The sequence below is a fragment of the Macaca mulatta genome, chromosome 11, assembly GCF_049350105.2.
Source record: "Macaca mulatta isolate MMU2019108-1 chromosome 11, T2T-MMU8v2.0, whole genome shotgun sequence".
NCBI classification, from domain to species: Eukaryota; Metazoa; Chordata; class Mammalia; order Primates; family Cercopithecidae; genus Macaca; species Macaca mulatta.
In genome coordinates, this window is record NC_133416.1 from 126,050,332 (window position 1) to 126,056,331 (window position 6,000).

Sequence of the window (6,000 nt, forward strand, 5' to 3'; positions counted from 1 at the left end):
CAGTCAACGTGCCATGCAAAAAGTCCACCTGACATTTCCTTCCAGGTGGTCAGTGCTATCTGAAGCTGGTGTGGAGGGGCCTAGAGACCACAGCCTTCCTCAGAGAGCACCAGGTGTCTGGTGGCATTTTCTTTCCCCTAAAGGGCTGGGGACAGAGAGTGACACCTGGGAGTCCACTCAGCCTCCCCGGTAAGTGGCTCATGCAGCTGTTGTCCTGGGGCTGTCACAACAGTGGCAGACTGGGAGGAGCCTGTCATCAGGAGAAGGTTCCAGCGCCACGGATCCAGGCTGGAAGTGCCCACGGCATGTTAGCTCAGACATGATGGACCACGCAGTCAGGAGGCAGAGGTTCAGGCCAAAGCCCAGCTCTGCCCTTTGGCCTCGGTGATCACAGATAAGCACTTTGTCTCATAGAACCTCGGTTTCCTCACCTGGAACAGTGCTCAAAATGTAGATTTTAGATACTGCCTGTGTTTAAATCCCAGCCTCATCACTGGTGTGTGACAACTGGCCTTAGACTTAACCAATCTGGGCCACATCTTTAAAACATGGGTCCAAATCCAGGATAGTCTCCCCATCTCCCAGTCCTCAATCATATCTCCAAAGTCCCTTTTGCCAGGCAAGGTGACATGTTCAGAGATTCTGGGGATTGGGATGTGGACATCTTTGAGGGGTCATTATTCTGTCTATTGCAATTCTGTGTGATCCCAGTTATATAAAGTTCAATACAGGCTAGATCAATCTCGTCGGGAGAGTCATTAGGCCTTGGGGGGAACGTGTGGGGACCCCCGATGTGGGTGCTGGTTATACAGGTTATGTTCACCTTGTGAAAAGTCACCAACCTGTAAATTTATGATGTGCACTTTTCTGAGTAATATGTTATAGTTCAATAAAATAGTTAAACAGAATAAAGCTGGGACCCAAATGGTACCTACTTTGTCAGGAGGTGATGGGGGTTAAATGTGGTGTGACATGGTAAACACTTATTATTATAACAAGGAAAGGAGGATTACATCGCCTGTGTAGCTTGTTCCTTCAGCAAACACTTTTCTGGTGAAAAATATTCCACAAAAAATTAAATAGAATTCATTTTCATCATTTACATACATTTCATCATCAGAAAAATTTTTAAGGAAAAAAATTCTCTTTTCATTAAAATTGTTTTATTTTATGTGAATATGTTTATTTGGGAACAGAACGAAGCTGATGAGAAACAGCTGAATGAACATGTGGTTTTTAAAATGTTATATAACGAAAGAGAAGGAAACAGGAACAAAAATTAAATAGGATAATGCATGTGACAGAGAAGTCTAGGTCCCCCAGATACTTAACAACAAAAACATCTATAAATGTTGACGCTCACGTAGGGAGGAATTAGGGCCAGTTATCAAGTACTTACTATGTGACAAGCATAATGACCTATTTCATTTTTTAAATCTTCAACATAACCCTACAAGGGAAATATTTTATTATGCTTCTTTTACGAGGAAGTACTGGAGGTTTGAAGAAGTGAAATGACTTACCCAAAGCGTTTCAACTAAAACCTGGTAGTGCTGGTATTTGAACCTAGGTCTGGCTGACCCCACAACTTCTTATCTGCCCTGCTGATCTGGTTTCCAGGATTCCAACTCTGTGCGTGCTACACCAGCCATCCAACCTGGCTTCCGTTGCAAAGTAGAAACATGGTCACTGGAGTAGAAGGTGATCAAGACCCTTAATTCCTCCCTCTCCAGACCAGGCAGAGGTACCGGCTGCTGCTCTGATTGATCAAAGCTCTGGGCATTCCTCCTTGTCCAGCTTGCGAATTCTCAGGGTCTTTCGAGAGTCTTTTGTGAGGAGCATCCATATTCCTGTCCGGACTCAGCTGGCTGCTCTCCATCCATGAAAAATTTGATGTTTGACTTCCTGTTTGTGCTTGAAAAACAGGGCTGACTCTGGAGCTATATTTTATTTAAGCCAATAAATAAAATTTTAGAGGAGTGAGTTTTGGAGGGGTGGAGGTAGGGTGCTGGAAAAGCCTGCAGAGAAGAAACCTCTTCTTCCTCTACAGCTTTTGGAAAGAAGACAAGAGAGTATGTTCCTGTGGTAATCAAGGAAGATAACAATGAGTATGTATTGAGTCTTTCCCAAGTGCCAGCTACTGTTATCTGGAGTGTGGTTTGAGCATCAGGATTTTTTTAAAGCAATGAGGAGAAGCCAAGAAGCATACAGAGCCAGCTAAAGGTGCTCAGAGGAAGCAAACCTGAGGATCGAGGGTTGTTGGGGCAGGAGGTAAAGACAGTCTGTGAACAGGCAGTCTCTCTGACCCCTCAAAGAAAAAAAAATCCGCCTTCCTTGGCCTCCCAAAGTGCTGTGATTACAGGCATGAGCCACCACACCAGGCCTCAGGCCAAGTAATTTTTGCGGAAGAAACTAGGCTTATCAGATTGCTCAAGCTTCGTTACACAAATGGGCAGAAGACCTGAAGTTGAACTGGAAAGGTTACACCTGTCCCCATGTGTTCCTTTGTGTGTGGGAATATGTAGGCATGAGTGAAGGCAGGTAGCATGAACACATGAGGGGCATGTGGATGAATGTGTGTGTGGTTGTAGGGACATTGCATGTGTGACTTTGTGTGGAACTGTCTTAGGTATGTGTTTACGTATGTTTGTGTGTGTTGATCCATGTGTATACAGACCATAAAAGTATATCTCTATGGGCCTGGTGCAGTGGCTCATGCCTGTAATCCCGGCACTTTGGGTGGCTGGGGTGGGCAGATTATGAGGTCAGGAGATGGAGATCATCTTGGCCAACATGGTGGAACCCCATCTCTGCTAAAATACAAAAAATTAGCGGGGCTTGGTGGTGCGCGCCTGTAGTCCCAGCTACTCAGGAGTACGAGGCAGAAGAATTGCTTGAACCTGGGAGGTGGAGGTTCCAGTGAGCTGAGATCATGCCACTGCACTCCAGCCTGGCAACAGAGCAAGACTCCACGTCAAAACAAAAACAAAAACAAAAACAAAACACTGTATCTCTATGTGTCTGTTGAGGATATCTATGGGTGAGTTTATGAGATGAAGCTTGTGCAACTGTAGGTACATGGAAACAAAAACATATGCATATGAGAAAGTATCTGAAGTGTTTGTATTTGTACATATGAATTAGCCACTGCCACAATCATGCTGTGTAACAAACCACCCCAAAGCTTAATGTCTTACAACAACTAGTACCAATCCTCGGATTGGAAAACTTTTTCCATAAAGGGTCAGATGATACAATTTTAGGTTTTGTTGACAATGTGGTGTCTATTGTGACTATTCAACCCTACCCTTGTAAAGTGGAAGTAGCTGTAGACAATATATAAATGATGGGCATGGCTGTGATCTATTAAACCATTGTTTGCAAAAATGGGAATAGTTTGGTTTTGGCCCATAGGCTATAGTTTTCTGATCCCTGGTCTAGTCTCACACCTCCGGGTTTGTAGTTTGTGGTTAATCTAGGTTGGGCTCATCTGGGTGGTTCTACTTTGGACTGTGAGTCCAGCTGAGCTGTTGTACACACTGCACATGAAGTTTAGATCTGCTCTGTGTCCATCCTGGGGTCCCAGCTGAAGAGGCATGCTCTATTTCTGGCAGACCATTGGAGACCAAGAGAACAACCCAAAGCTTACAAACATATTTAAACCCTCCTTAGATAACCATCTGCTAATGTTTCATTGGCCGAAGCAATTTATGTGATCAAGTCCACCATCAGTAGGTGGGGAAGTAAAGTAGGGCCACAGTGAGAGGCAATTATGTGATGAAGGGCATGGACATATGGTTTTAATGCAAACAGGATGTGACCTCTTTCTTTCTTTCTTTCCTTCTTTCTTTCTTTCTTTCTTTCTTTCTTTCTTTCTTTCTTTCTTTCTTTCTTTCTTTCTTTCTTTCTTTCTTTCTCTCTCTCTCTCTCTCTCTCTCTCTCTCTCTCTCTCTCTCTCTCTCTCTCTCTCTCTCTCTCTCTCTCTCTCTCTCTCTCTCTCTCTCTCTCTTTTAGATGGAGTTTTGCTCTTGTTGCCCAGGCTAGAATGCAATGGTGCAAGCTTGGCTAACTGCAACCTCTGCCTCCCGGGTTCAAGCGATTCTCCTGCCTCAGCCTCCCAAGTAGCTGGGATTACAGGTGCCCGCCACCATGCCCGGCTAATTTTGTATTTTCAGTAGAGATGGGGTTTCACCATGTTGATCAGGCTGGTCTCGAACTCCTGACCTCAGTTGATCCACCTGCCTCGGCCTCCCAAAGTGCTGGAATTACAGGTGTGAGCCACTGCGGCCAGACAGGAATTTCAAACAATGGTTTAAAATACTGCAACATGTATAAAGGCATGTGTGAGACTGTGTGTGGTGGGTTGTATGTTAGAGAATGTTTTGTATGTGTGTGGTTTTTAGGGGATGCATTTGTGGCCACATGTATGACAGAATATCTGAGGAGGATATTTAGAAGATGCCATGTACCTGAGAGGCTATGTATGTGTGTGCCTCTGGGTATATATGCATGACTATGAAGATGTCTCTGAATAATGTGTGATATATATGCTGGTGTGTGTGCGTGTGTGTGTGTGTTGGAGTGCATGTGGGTATATACGCATGGCTATAAAGATGTCCTTGGATGTATATATGTGCAGGGTAATGAGTATGCATGTGGGGTATATTTGTTGGGGGGGAGCGTGTGTCAGGGGTACATATGGGAGCACCTGCACACTTCTCAGGAGTGTGTGTGCATATATTTATTGGGGGGAGAATGAGGGCAGAGAGTAGGAGTGAGAGATGAGAGATGGCACATACTCCCCTTCCCCTGGCACGGCCTCAAAAACCACTCCAATCTCACAACATGAGTTCTTTGTAGCTAAGATGAATTTTCTTATTTAGCATTTATGTGGCACTTTGGATCTGCAAAGTGCTTTACAATCAGTTTTATTAGTTGTGCTTGTGTGTTATATATAGCAGCAACCTCAGCTGCACCCAGATAATGTCTCCAGAGATGTGAACTGAACCAGGCAAACTTTATCCTCTTCCTCAAGCTTTGCCCATTTCCCGAGATAATATCAGCTTTTTGTGTGTGGGTGGGGGGCAAGTGTTAAAGTGGATTGGTGATGGTGGTGATGCTTGGGGGCGCTCATGTGAACCAGCCTTCTAAGGCTTTTCCTTATCCAGTGAGAAATCAGTGATTGTAATCACTGGATTACCTGCTTGCTCAAATTAGGGTTGGTGAATGAGGGGCTATTTGCAAGGCTAGTTTAAAATAACTTCCATTCTTGTGTTAATACACTTGTTTCTTGTATTTGTCCTGATTTAAACTCTTGCAATGTGGCTACTGACCTGCCTTAGTGTGAGTTTCCCCCAAAGCGGACTATGCAACAAAGACTTAGGCACAAAGAATTCATTAGGGAGGTGATTCCAGGAAGTATAAGCCATTCAAAGGTGTAGTGTTGTGGGCAACTGTAGCTTAATTCTGCTGAGAAACCAGGCTTCAGAAACATTTCCTTAGAGAACTGAGGAACTGGGGTTCTTATCTACCCATTCCCATACCAGACTGGTTAGGGGTTGTGCCCCCGGATGTTAACTCCCCTACACATCTGAGTTGAGACTACTTGAGGCCAAACAAGCTTCTCTGGAGTTGGAGAAAGTCCTCAGGTGAAGAGGATAACTGGACACAGTTGTTCAAGGTGGGAAGTTTCTGCATGGGGGAATAATCTGCTGCAGCTGCTGGTAAATTCCTATGGCTCAAAGGCAGGGGTAGGGATCAACACTGTCTGCTCTGCCCTCCTGCACCCTCGCGAAATCTTTTCTCAAGGTTGTAAACTCCATGAGCAGGTCCTTGCCTCAGTGTCCTCACCCTTTGCAGCAACTGACTGTCCTGGGACTCTGTGCCATCCTGGTTTCTCTGTCTCTCTCCAGCTGCTCCTTTTCTATTTCTTTTTTTTTTTCTTTTCCCCAAATGTGGATATTTCCCAAATATCTCTTTGTTTTTTCCTTGCCCATACTC